Source organism: Triticum aestivum, chromosome 6A (genome assembly GCF_018294505.1).
Source record: "Triticum aestivum cultivar Chinese Spring chromosome 6A, IWGSC CS RefSeq v2.1, whole genome shotgun sequence".
In the NCBI taxonomy this organism is placed as follows: Eukaryota; Viridiplantae; Streptophyta; class Magnoliopsida; order Poales; family Poaceae; genus Triticum; species Triticum aestivum.
This window is the reverse complement of record NC_057809.1, coordinates 8,180,577-8,193,688: the sequence shown is the minus strand read 5'-3', so window position 1 is coordinate 8,193,688 and position 13,112 is coordinate 8,180,577.

The following is a 13,112-nucleotide window of genomic DNA, read 5'->3' as shown; positions in this document are numbered from 1 at the left end:
TTGCTGGCAAGTCACAAAGACCAACTGGCTCCTCTAGCTCCGCGATGAGTGCTGCTAATTTAACCTGATCTTCTTCCATTTTCTTCCTTGCATGGACCTGCTTCTTAGTAAACTCATCTAGTTTTGACCAAATAAATTCGTATTTCCGCTGCTGGCTCTGCTTGCATAATTTTTTAAACAAGTTCATCAACCGCTTGTTCTTGAACTGTGAGAAAAAATTAGCCCCAAGATGGCGCATGCACCACCGGCTCTGCAAGTCCCTCCAAGGTGTTGGTTCGTCATCTGCTGGATTACGAAGTGTCTTCACGGCCTTCAATATACCAGCATGTCTGTCATGAATGACACACACGTTTGGTCGGTCCTTCACGATGGCAATTTTCACTTGGCGGAAGAACCATACCCAGCTGAGAAAGTTCTCACCCTCCACAAATGCCATGGCAAGTGGGATGATTTGATTGTTCCCGTCCACACCAATAGCAGTCAGGATTTGCCCTCTATACTGACCGGTCAGGAATGTACCATCGACAAATATAACAGGAGGACAATGCCGGAAAGCTTCGATGCACATAGCAAAAGAGAAGAACACTCGTTTCAACACCTTGAAATCTGGTATACTCAGCAACCTCATGTGTTGTACATTCACATAAGTGCCGGGATTCCTCTCCTTCAGTATGCCCAGGAGACGGACAACATTATCATATGAGTCGAAGAACATCCCAAACCTTTCCTCCATAGCCTTCTGCTTAGCCCTACAAGCCTTCCCATAAGGAATGACATAATTCCATCTGACCTTCACTGCTGTCTGGATGTGTTTTGCTTCCATATCTTTCTTCTCTACTATCTCAGTATACATGAGTTGCGCAATGAGACTTGAAGTCAGGTTCGGATGCTTGACCAGCAGGTTCGTCCTCACACAATTATGTGGGACGACAATGGTGACAACCCAGTGGATGTCATACTTCGGCACGTGCCCGTGCACCTTCCCAGGACAACCTGTTACAACACATTTCACGGTATAGTTTGTTGGACTTGATATGTGTGTCTTGAAAACCCTCTGCGTAGACATAGCCCACTTTATCACAGCATACTTCAATATTTTCTTTGTATCAAACATAGCCCCTATTTGTACTTGGTTCAGATTATACTGCCATGGAGTCTCATGGCCATCATTCACCGTAAGGCCAGTGGATATGTCCTGCTCCCATGCAGAAGGAATCGGTACCTCAACTTCATCCTCAGAATTTTCAGAATCCAGTTCCTCCACCAATCCGTCCTCGTCCTCTTCCTCCATCACCCTCTGCATTTCATCCCCTTCCTCATCCCCATCAGCAAAACCAGAACCAGCTAATATTATCGAATGGCTACTCTGCCCAGTATCAGGACCACAAACATTGTGTGGCACGTAGTCTGACTGTTTCTTGGGTTGGCTACCATCCACATCTTGTGGTTGTGACCCGGATAAAACAATCTCGTTAGCCACTTCACTGCCTTGGCGGGGTTCATACCCCCTGTGGAGTTGTACGGTATTCTCCTCCTTCGGCACAGGTTGCACAAGTGCATATGGGTGGATTCTTCGGTCTCGGCAGCGTCTTAACAGGGACAACCAATGTTGGCTCCTATCTACGGCATCAACTCCCACTTGACATTTTTACAAGATTTGGTCCACAATGCATGAATACTGACGGAACATACTTCAGGATCCAGCCCGAAACTAGTTGTCAACCAGTACTTCAATTGTCTAATGTCCAGTCTGTCCGGGTCTGCTAGTGTCATGACGCCATTTTTAAACTCGCTAAGATCAACCCCCAACTCATTATATCGAACATTACCAGCGCCGTAGTAAACATTCAGATTTACTGATTCAGACATTTTCACCTGTCAGACATTGTCATCTTCTCATTAATCACAACGAACTATGCGCTAAAATGCCTCCAAAAATATATTAACACTAAAATTCAAAATATGACTTATATACACTAACTAAACTATATTAACCACAATATACACTAATATTATCCGCTACACGAACTATGCGCTAAAATGCCTCCAAAAATATATTAACACTAAAATTCACGATATACACTAATATTATCCGCTACACGAACTATGCGCTAAAATGCCTCCTAAATTAAATTTACACTGAAATTCACAACGAACACTAATATTATCCGCTACACGAACTATGTGCTAATATTTATATAATATTTGTGACGACGTGATTATACCTTCGAAGTGTGTGTCCGCTTCTTGCTTGCACCACCGGAGAACGACAACGCCGCCCCCGACGACCGGAGGATCAACTCCGGTCAGCCCCCAACCTGCTCCTCCTCCTCACCACCTCCTCCTCTGCAGCTGCTGCTACCCGTCCTCCTCTCCACCATGGCTCCTCCTCCCCACCATGGCTACTCCTCCCCAAACACATCAAAAACTATCCCATAGCAAAAAATAACACCGTAGGCCGGTGGGGATTGCTATGATCTACCGATTCTGTGGGTTGGATTTGCAAATGTGTGGCAAATGGAGGAGATCGGCGCGGGGGGAGTTCTACAGAGAAGAACTGGGAGAGAGAGAAAGGGAAACGAAGAACAGAGCAGCGCATGGGCGAACGGGTGCTTATCCACACCTTTTCGGCCTAGCCCTGGCCGAAAAGGTCTTCGGTCGAAGCCTGGCCGAAAAGGCCAGCTTCAGTCACCGGTGGGCCGAAAACGGCCCAGTTCGGCCACCTAGCAGCCGAAGCTACTATTTTCGGCCGGGCTCCCGCCAACAGTGAGTTTTCGTCCCAAGCGCGGCCGAAAAGCCTACTTCGGCCATGGCCTGGCCGAAAACTCCCTTTTCGGCCCACTCCTGACCGACGGGCTACTAGTTTTGCGTTTTTTTATTCTACGCTATAGTTTCCGAAATTGCTACAAAAAACATGATAGTTTTGAAAAAAAATCTGAAACACTTCCTTCAGGTGTACCATGAGTCCATGATATTAGGGATGCGGATGGGCACGATGATCTTCATAAAGAACTCATAGAGGTGTGGTGGACATGGCTATCCTTGGTGCACCTCTATCCTTGTTCATCAAACAATAGTTGCATCTCTATCCTTGTTGTATTTGTGTGACAAACTTTGTTGTATTGTGTGCTAAAAAGTTTGTTGTTGAGTTTAATTTGATGAACTATGTTGTTGATTTGAAGAACTATGTAATATTTTGGTGATGTGGATTGATGAAATTATTGTTGTGTTCGTTTTGGACATATAAGTTGTATTTGATATTATTTCTATGCAATATGTATGTTTGTTCAAGATGAAAAGTGCATATGTTGTTGCCGTGCGGCTGTCCTATTATAGAGCAGCTGTTGAAGATGGCATTTTCATGCCAAAAAACAACAGTTATTTTTCCGAAGGAAGTTACCCCAGCCATTTTTGGTGCCCTATTGGAGATGCTCTAACACCTCAATTTTTTTTATGCAGCATAAACAGTGAACTCGATGCCACGTTGTTGGTGCCCAATCTTTCATGGTACAAGTTCAGCGATATGATCCAGAACTGGGATTCTGTAACAGCACAATGATTGCCATCTGTCATAGAGGCAGTCAACCCATAAACAATACGCGCACACCGAACAAGAGGAATTTACAAGCCACCAGAAGCTGAAACTTTAGCTTAGGTATCAATATCAAGCCAAAATCAGCGACAGCGCGGATACCCCGAGTTGTTGTTCTGTTCATCATCGATACAAAAGAACCTATAACTCCCTGACTGAATACACGATGCGTAGCCTCCTTATCCATTGTGCAGGCAGGCAACATGAGCTAAATCCAACTCGACATCATGTTTGGAACAACTAGAGATCGGTCACAGGTGAGTCTGCATGCTCTCCGGTGAGCACCCCTCTAAGTTGGTTTCTTGCGTGTCTACTTTTCTTTTTAGAAATTCCTGCGTGTCTCCTGCCTACTACGTCCATTCCTTGCACAGCCTTCATGGCTCATGTAGTCGGCTAGTAGGTTCTCTCTAGTGTCTACGACCTGATCTGTACATGTAGCCAGTCACAAACATGGCCCAGTGTTGCCCACAGTAGCACCCGTCAGTAGCAATACGCCGCCTAACACAAGCACAATGTATTTCACCGAAGAAGAAATAATAGTGTCTGTAGTTAGAGAGGCTCCAGCTGTGACCATAGCACGTCTTAATTCCTGACTGCCTCTCAAACCTAGCTAGTTACTCCGACATGCACAGAGAGATCAAAAAGATTATTTCCAGTACTAGCTATTCATAAGGTACCATGCTTACGATGCACGATGCATCACCCAAAAGAAACTACTCGTTTCCATATGATGGCTTCCCAAAACGACCCCGACGTTTGCAATTTATAGATCTGCACTACCGCTCATGTTTCACTGATGGAAGCCAGTCTCCGAGAAGTTATGTACATTTAGTCGTTGGCCTTTAGTGTCCCTTCTACGATACTTGAAAACTAGCTCGACATCCCGAACCATGTGCATCTGGCGGACATTAACACATGGTTGATGTTCTTCTAGATAGATATCGTTGGAAGATAAGTCTTATTGGCGAAAACTGTCAATGTGAACATTATAAGAAGATTTGATTGTATAACAAAATGAATCTTAATGTAGGAATTTAAAATGGTGCTTTTCATGTGGTGGTCACTATGTGAACGCAAATGAAGGTCTGATCTGTGCGGCTCTTAAAACCATATGAGATTATCCTGGCCACTTTATGCAGTTCTGGTCTTCTGCGGCCGTGATAGCACAGATATAGAGAGACGCTTGATGGTAGGCCTGCAGCAGAAAGGAAACACAACCACGGAACTGCCGCTTATGGCAACAAAAGATGGCGTGCATTTTGCCAGGTTACTAAAAATGCGACGACAACTTGTATGGTGTCAAAAACCAAACAAACACGTCTTGTGGTATGCCGCTAGAAATTTTGGTTATACGATGATTAGGTTGTTGCGTTAAACGTTCGCCGGGCGGCCTGGAATGATACTAGTGTGCCAGACACTGTTAGAAGCAAAATGATTTGATAAGTTATTAATGCTAGTAGTACTCCCTCTGTCTAGGTTTATTAGGCCCCTCGTATTTTGGGTCAAATATAGACCATCTGTTTGACTAACAAAAAATAAAGTAAATGCTATAAAAAGTATATTGTTGGATTGTATTCGAAACAGGTTTCCCATGATATAATTTTTGTGAGATACTTATAGTCTATGTTTTGTTACATAAATCTATGGTAAAAAAAATTGCCCAAAATAAGAGGTTGCTAATAAAACCGGACTGAGGGAGTATACTGAGATAGAAACAATGCACTGAGCATGTGGGTGCAGTAGGGCAGTGCTTGACACCAACTCAAGCTTCCTCCTCCGACCTTACTGTTTTCCATGTGAGTGACTCACACTCTTTCTCCCAGCTTGCCTTATTTCCAATGGTTTTCCTTTCCCCGGCGCTCCCTGCTCCCAAATGCTGGACGAAGTTGTGTACCACGTATATTTTACAGCAGGTGGAGATGGACTCCTGCTTCTTCCAGCCGGAAACTACCTTGCTAAATGACTTCGCTTTTCGTGCCATCTAATTTCATTTTCCCTTTTTGGTCTCATCCTCTCACTGGGTTGAGTTCTACCTCTGAGATGATGATTACGCTTTCGAACATGTTAGTAGTAAGGCTTTGTTGGTGCGCAAAAGTTTGTACTGATAGACGGTGCTTTGCTTGTTCCTCCCAGCTTCTCCAGTCTCCAGATTGTCTTGTTCATTTATGTTGTTGTGCTTACTTCGTATTGAACTGAACGTTCTCTGTTTGAATATTCAACGTAAAGCTTGTAAAAAGACAATCTATTGGATGTTAGGTTTAATCTTGATATTTGTATCAGTCTCACTGGGTTGCTAGCTGCATGTAGTTTGCTAGCTCTGGTGAGTTAGTTGCCTTGAGAAAATGTCTGATAGGATAAGCGAGCAGTGGCCGGTAGGCCGGGCCATCCGCATCATGCAATGATTCCAGGACGTGGGAGTAGTGATGTGAGTGCAAGGCACAAGGTGCTTGAGTCCTATATATATATACTGCTCTCACTCAATGAAAGGGAGGCCGTGAGGGCTGGAGGAAAATATGTAGCATGTGTGTTCGCCATGGAGAAGAGCCTATGGCAAAGCATTTGTGCTCCTTCTTGGCCCATGCATGTGTGTGTTTGAGTTTCTCCTATGTGTGTGTGTTCTTGAGAGAAGAAGATAGAGAGAAACCACAAGACAGTTGTGTGAGGCAACAAGAGGAAGAAGAAGAGCGGCGCTGCGAGGAGGCGGCGCCAACATTGGAGATGTATTGACCTATTTCCATGATATTGGTTTGTACGAATTGAAGTGGATGACCACTTCTGTTAATTAGGATACCTTTGTGACGACAACAAAGGAATGCTGTATGGAGATGTCTACCACATACATGTCACAGAAAATGGAGATGGACTGACTGCCGCTTCTCCCAGCAGGAAGATGATAATATCCAGCTACACGTCTAGGCTTCTTATGTCACCAAATTTAATCTACCCTTGGTGTACATTCAGTTCATTATCTCAGAGAGTTGCGTTCTGTTCAATTGCCTCTCTGAGATGATGATTATGCTTGCAAAAAATATGGCTCGGTGCCAGGCAGAAGTTTGCACTGATAGATGGTGCCCCTCCCAGCTTGTCCAGTTTTATCTGTCATTTATGTTTTGGAACCTGCCCTGCATTATGTTTGGATTTTGTAGAAATCGTAGCAGGGTGTTGGCATGCCATCCAGTGTGCTTGTGTAGTTTCTAGTAGTTGATGCCAAACACGCCTCTGCCAGTTTCTGGTCCAGTTAGTCTTACCTCTCCTTATCTGATCGACGTGGCTGATGCTGATGCGAGGACTTTTCCTGGTTTTCAGGGAATAAATGTATCTCAGTTATGTTATCTCGAGTAACATGATGACAACAATGTGACATGTGTGTCTCACAAGCCACATATGTCACAATAGATGGAGATGTCACAGCTGAAAGATCGAGATACAGCTTTGCGTGTGTTGCCTCGTTTCATTGAATTTTTTTCTTCTCCTTTGTCAATCTGATTCATCATCTTTCTGCGTTTTTCTCCGCCGCGCTGACATGATGATGACCCTTTAATCATGTCTGTAACAAGGCTTGGTCCTGCCCAGGTGTCTGAGCTCAAAGATATCATGCCTTGTTCCCTCCTACAGGCTCGTCAAACGACCTAACTATCTTGGTTTTGAATTACTTTGGTGTGCTAATCTGTTACCTGTACCATGCTGGTCAATTGGTTCCTACTTTCTACTTTGTATCAAACTGAATGGCCCACGTTCAGCCGAAATTCGTAATGAAAGTTCTCTAAAAGACAACTGATCTTCTTTCTCAAAACAGGATCTCGCCCCGCTTTATGAATATAGCAACCATCACATTTTCAGTCCAAATTCGTAATGAAACTTCTCTAAAGACAACTGATCTTCTTTCTGAAAACAGGATCTCGTCCCGCTTTATAAATAAACCAACAAGCACATATTTAAAAGTCAACTGATAATTGTTGTAATTCACCAAGTAACACATCTTCTCGCCCCGGAATTTTTCCTATTCGATCCTTTTGCTAGTAGTTGGTGATGTTATTTGCAACAACATGGTGAGAACAACAATGATATACTGCAGCAGATGCCCCTCACATTTATGTCAACAGATGGGGACAGAGACGGAGGACGAAAAAAAATTAAGGTGTGGCAAACTGTCAACTAGACAAAATTGATGCCCCCTCAAAAAAAAAATTTGATGCAAAAACATAATAGCCAATTCAAACTGCACTGCACATAATCTTTTAATGATGTCTAGAGAAGACGCATGCAGTGGTGGGGATAGGTCGTGGGGTCGCAATGGAGTTCGGGATGGATGGACTGGCGGCAGCGATCGCCGGCGGCGGAGGCGGGCAGTCATTAGCGTAGCAGACTCAAATCGACGGGTCGGCCACGGCTACGACGCTGCTGCCGGCGGTGGGGTCGGGGATGGGCCGACAGGCGACGGCGACGCATTTCAGGGCAAAAATCACCGGCGGGCGGGCTGGCGGAAGTGCAATGAAGACGGTTGGGCGGTTGACGCATTGCCGTTCCTTTTACATCTCCTAAAGGCGTAGATGCAAATTTGCACCGTGAGGTGTTGTAGTTTGCATCTCCGGGAGATGGAAATGTATTATTATTATTATTATTATTATTATTATTATTATTATTATTTGCATTTACACTATCTGTTGGGGAGGTATTTTTGGCCTCAGAGATGCAAAAGATAGTTATTTTGCATACGTCTATGTAGTGAGATGGGTATGTGCAGTGGAAGCGAGCTGGTTCGCGTACGTCTACGTAGTGAGATGGGCATGTGCTGGGCAACACATCAATCAAGCTGCCAGTTTGTGTGCTTTCGATCTAGCTTATGTGCTTCATCTAGCTTTGTTTGGATGAATCAATCTAGCGTGGTCTAAAACTAACGAGTGGTATATGTTTGCATTTCTAAAAAGAAAAGTATATGCTTATATATATAAAAAGTTGGTGCCAAATCAAGGTGTGGCGGCTGCCACACCTTGCCCACTGGGCTCCTCCACCAGTGGATGGGGATGGGTTACTAGCTAGTACTGTTTCTCCCAGCTGGAAGATGAAGCTACTGTTGATTTTCTTTGTTCTATCTTTATCCCATAGAACTTTTTCTCCTGTTTTTTTATATCTGATTAGTTGTCTCATTGAGTTGCATGGGGCCTGCCTGAGATGGTGATCACAATTTAGTTACGTTTGTACTAGTTATGTCTTGCTGCGCGTGCCAGAGCTTGCATGGATTAATTAACTGTTCCTAGTCTGTATCAAACTTTTTTTTTGACGAAAAGACTGCATGAGGCAGCATTTCATTGAAATTAGAGAAGAGTTTTACAGGGGTATAGCAACTAGCAAGTTACCCAGGATACAAAGCTAGTATCCAGCCACCGAATTACAGTCTGAACCCCATTACTAGCCTACCAACAGCACAAAAATTAATCTGGTTCCCTAGGTCTGTGGATCATTTGGGCCACCTTATGCTTGCCTGCCAACGTCCAATCAATGAGATCATTCTTGATTCGATCCAGCACCTGTTCTTCCGTCGAGCTCTTGTGGTCAAAAATCCGCGAGTTCCGCTCCTTCCACACTGACCACCACGTGAGCTGCACTAGCGAGCTCCATGCTGCCCTGTGTATCTTCGGCACCTGCTGCCTTGATCTCGACCACCACTCCCGAATGTTCTCTGAGGCTGGTGACGGGGCAAGGGTCACTGGCAAGCTGCATTTTTGTATTATTTTCCCCCACAAGCTCACCGTGAAAGGGCAGCAAGCCAGAAGGTGCTCGGGTGTCTCACGCTGAGCGTTGCAGAGGCAACACGTCGGGTTGTGAGGCCAGTTTCGCTTCTCCAGGTTGTCCCTTGTCAAGATCTTCCCAAGCACCGCCATCCAAGAGAACACTTTGCATTTCAGTGGTACCTCTGACTGCCATATCAGTTGCTTGTAGCTCGTCCGCACTGATCCCTCAAACTGGACTGTATAGGCAGAATGAGAGGAGAATTCGCCGTTTGCCGTCCACCGCCAAGAAATCGTGTCCTGCTGCTGGCCCAGCGTGACGTCCTGTAATAGCATCCACAAGGCCGTGAACTCTCTGACCGCGTGCGGCATGAGACCTCCCCTGAGATGACGTGTCCACCGATCGCCGATGAGTGCTTGAGCCACCGTTAGGCGCTTCCGTGTGCAGACGCCAAACAGAGCGGGGAAACGGTGGCAGAAGCTCATCCCTTGCATCCAAGGTTCAGTCCAGAAGCAAATGCGTTGCCCATCCCCGAGGTGGAAGTTAACTAAAGCCACGAACAATGCACGTACTTTGGCATCGGTTGGCAGTGGTAGTCTTTTTTTGAAACTATGATGATTTTTATAGCAAATTCGGAAACTATACGCCCTAATGCATAAAAATCAAAACTATGGCCCCATCGGCCTTCTGTTGGCCGAAGAGGGACTTTTCGGCCTATCGTTGGCCGAAGTGGGACTTTTCGGCCTACAGTTGGCCGAAGTGGGCTCTTGAGCGGCCGAAGAGCACTTTTTGGCTTCCCGTTGGCCGAAAAGTGTCAGGGGCACAAAACATAATTAAGATGGCGTCAAATGAAAAAGTTATCAACATGAAAATCTTCGTCTCGTCGAAACGGTTGATTTTGATATAAAAATCGTCTTAATCCAACATCGTATGCAACCTGTAGAGTCAAAACAAGGTCAGGGGCAGAAGATGCAGAGTTACTTCGGACAGACCGAATGGATGTCAGAAAACTTGTCACGAGACACCCGATGCACTTGGTGAGACCGTGTGGAATACAAAGAGTACACAAGTTTGGTCACGTTCACTCGGTGAGACCGAACCAAACCACTCGGAGGCTCCGAAAAATCTCCAAAGATTTTTGGATAGAATTTTAGTCCTTTTATTGTACGGGAAGTCCAGCCGCCTCATAAATCGATGTGGGCATTGTTCATCTGCACCGGGAAGACATATGCCGGCATTGAAGAAATGTCTCTGTTGCAATGGCAGGAATTGAGACGAAAACTTTCGGCGGTGGCGTCATCCACCATAAAAGTAGAGGCAATGGTCACCTCTCAGGTCCGTCACCGTGCACCCTCGACGTCGGGGGTGGTGCACACAAAAATGTCACCATGTACCCTCGACGCTGGGGTGATGCACCGCAGCTCACGTCGAAGGAGACCCGGCCGAAAGCGCGGTACGCAAACAGTCCTCCAGGTGCAGACAAACAATTTTTCGGATCAAAAATCCTAACTTTAACTCGGACAGGAATCTTTGGTAATTTTTCGGATCCATTCGGAGCCTCCGAGTGGTTTGGTTCGGTCTCACAGAGTGAACGTGACCAAACTTGCGTACTCTTCTATATTCCACACAGCCTCACCGAGTGCACCGGATGTCCCGTAAAAAATTTTCTGACATCCATTCGGTCTGTCCGAAGTAACTCTGTAGCTTCTGCCCCTGACCTTGTTTTGGCTTTATAGGTTGTATACGACCTCTGATTAAGACAATTTTTATATCAAAATCAACCTTTTCGACGAGACGAAGATTTTTCATGTTGATAACTTTTTCATTTGAGGCCATCTTAATTACGTTTTGTGCCCCTGACACTTTTCGGCCAACATGAAGCCGAAAAGTGCTCTTCGGCCAACGGGAAGCCGAAGATACTATCTTCGGCCCAGCTGGGTAATCTTCGGCCAACGGGAGGCTGAAGAGCCCACTTCGGCCAACGGTAGGCCGAAAAGTCCCTCTTCGGCCAACAGAAGGCCGACGGGGTCATAGTTTCGATTTTTATGCATTAGGCCGTATAGTTTTTGAATTTGCTATAAAAATCATCATAGTTTCAGAAAATATTTGAAGATTCATAATTGAACTCGTTAAATGTCGGTTTGTCATGGGTAAGCTCTTAGATGTGGTTTGTGGCAGCACGGCGCAGAGCATGGTAGTATGGAATGAAGGGAGGTTGGAGAATAAGACGTGTTGATGGGAAGCATGTGGATGAGATTTTCTGGGAGGAGATAAGGCTGGAGGGAACACTAGTCTTTTTTCCGGGAAATAGGGATTTTATTTCAAGATTACAGAATTACAGTCAAGAACCTGCTAATTTGGGCCGATCGCTCGCCGCAGGTGCCCATTGCTCCCACATGGTGTGGTCAATCATCGCCGTGGCAGGTTTTCTGCTACATAAAAATAAACAATGGATGTTGTACTACAAGAACCTGCTTATGGTCAAGCTGAGAATGGCGAGACTTGGTGTTCACATGCAATGGATATAATCTTGCTCAATAAACTGATTACATCAGCTCATAACTAGCACCCAAATTTATTGTACCATTGCCAAAACATAGCTTACGAGCTTCATCAGAGAACCACCTACATGTAAGCGTTAAGCTGTCCTAATTAATGCGACATAAACTTCAAAGGTGGGCAACACAACTTCAACAACCACTGCGAGGAAAAAATTATATGAGACCAGGTCTCACGGTTAGCACGTAAGACCCGTCTTGATGGATGACACGTGACATTCACAAATCACAAATTATCTAATCTCCCCCCCCCCCCCCCCCCCCCCCGATTTTAAGTGGGGGTGGGGGATGCTTTGTGATTTGCGAATGCCACGTGTCATCCATCAGGATGGGTCTCGCGTGAGACCTGGTCTCATAGAATTTTTTTCCGCGACAAAGTACATCGACATGAACCTGTCCTGCTTCTCTAGGTATTTAAGACCTTCATGTGATCTCTGCTCAGCCAGGACGGTAATTTTCATAAATGGCAGTAAAGCAATGACTCAAGTCCAACTACTCTAGTGCACAGCGCCCATGCACATGGCAAAGAAGGTAAGAAAGCAATATGATTCTTATAAATAAATAGTAGTAAAACAATGGAACAACCAGAGCTCCATATAGACGAGCGGTATTACCATACATTTCTCCAAAGACACGTCCCAACGGATTCGCCAAAGAACTAGCCTAGTTCTGCTAGTCCAGACACACGGAAAATATGTAGGTAGGAATTACGAAGGAGATAGATAGTGGCCTGGTTCGGAGTTGAGGAGAGAAGAAAATAAATTATGAATCTAGAGGCATTTGGGAGTAGGAGGCATCAAGTAAAGGAGGATCAGTCATGCATGAGAACAGCTGCGTAGGCTCCACGATCTTCCGAAATGCTCCAACACCAAATTTTCAGGGAAAGGCGGCCCAAGCTATCATAGATCAGCACCAGGCACATGTCCATTTCTCACGTCCGTGTTGGCCGACTCAATGTTTGAGAGGTGGATCAAAGCAAGCGCGACAACGTTCAGGAAGTCAGGCACAATGTCAGGCTCCACTTTTGATGGCTTTGCCAATGTATTCTTGTATGATCGTCTTCTTACTGTCATGTCTTGTGACCCATCCATTGTTATGTTTGAGCCAATGAGTACTTTTTTCCTTCGTATATGATTAACATGATTTTTTTCGATAAAGGACTTTTCATTGAATAGATATATCGAGGTGATACAATCATATTGAAAGAAAGCCCGGCCTCTGCATAGCTAGAT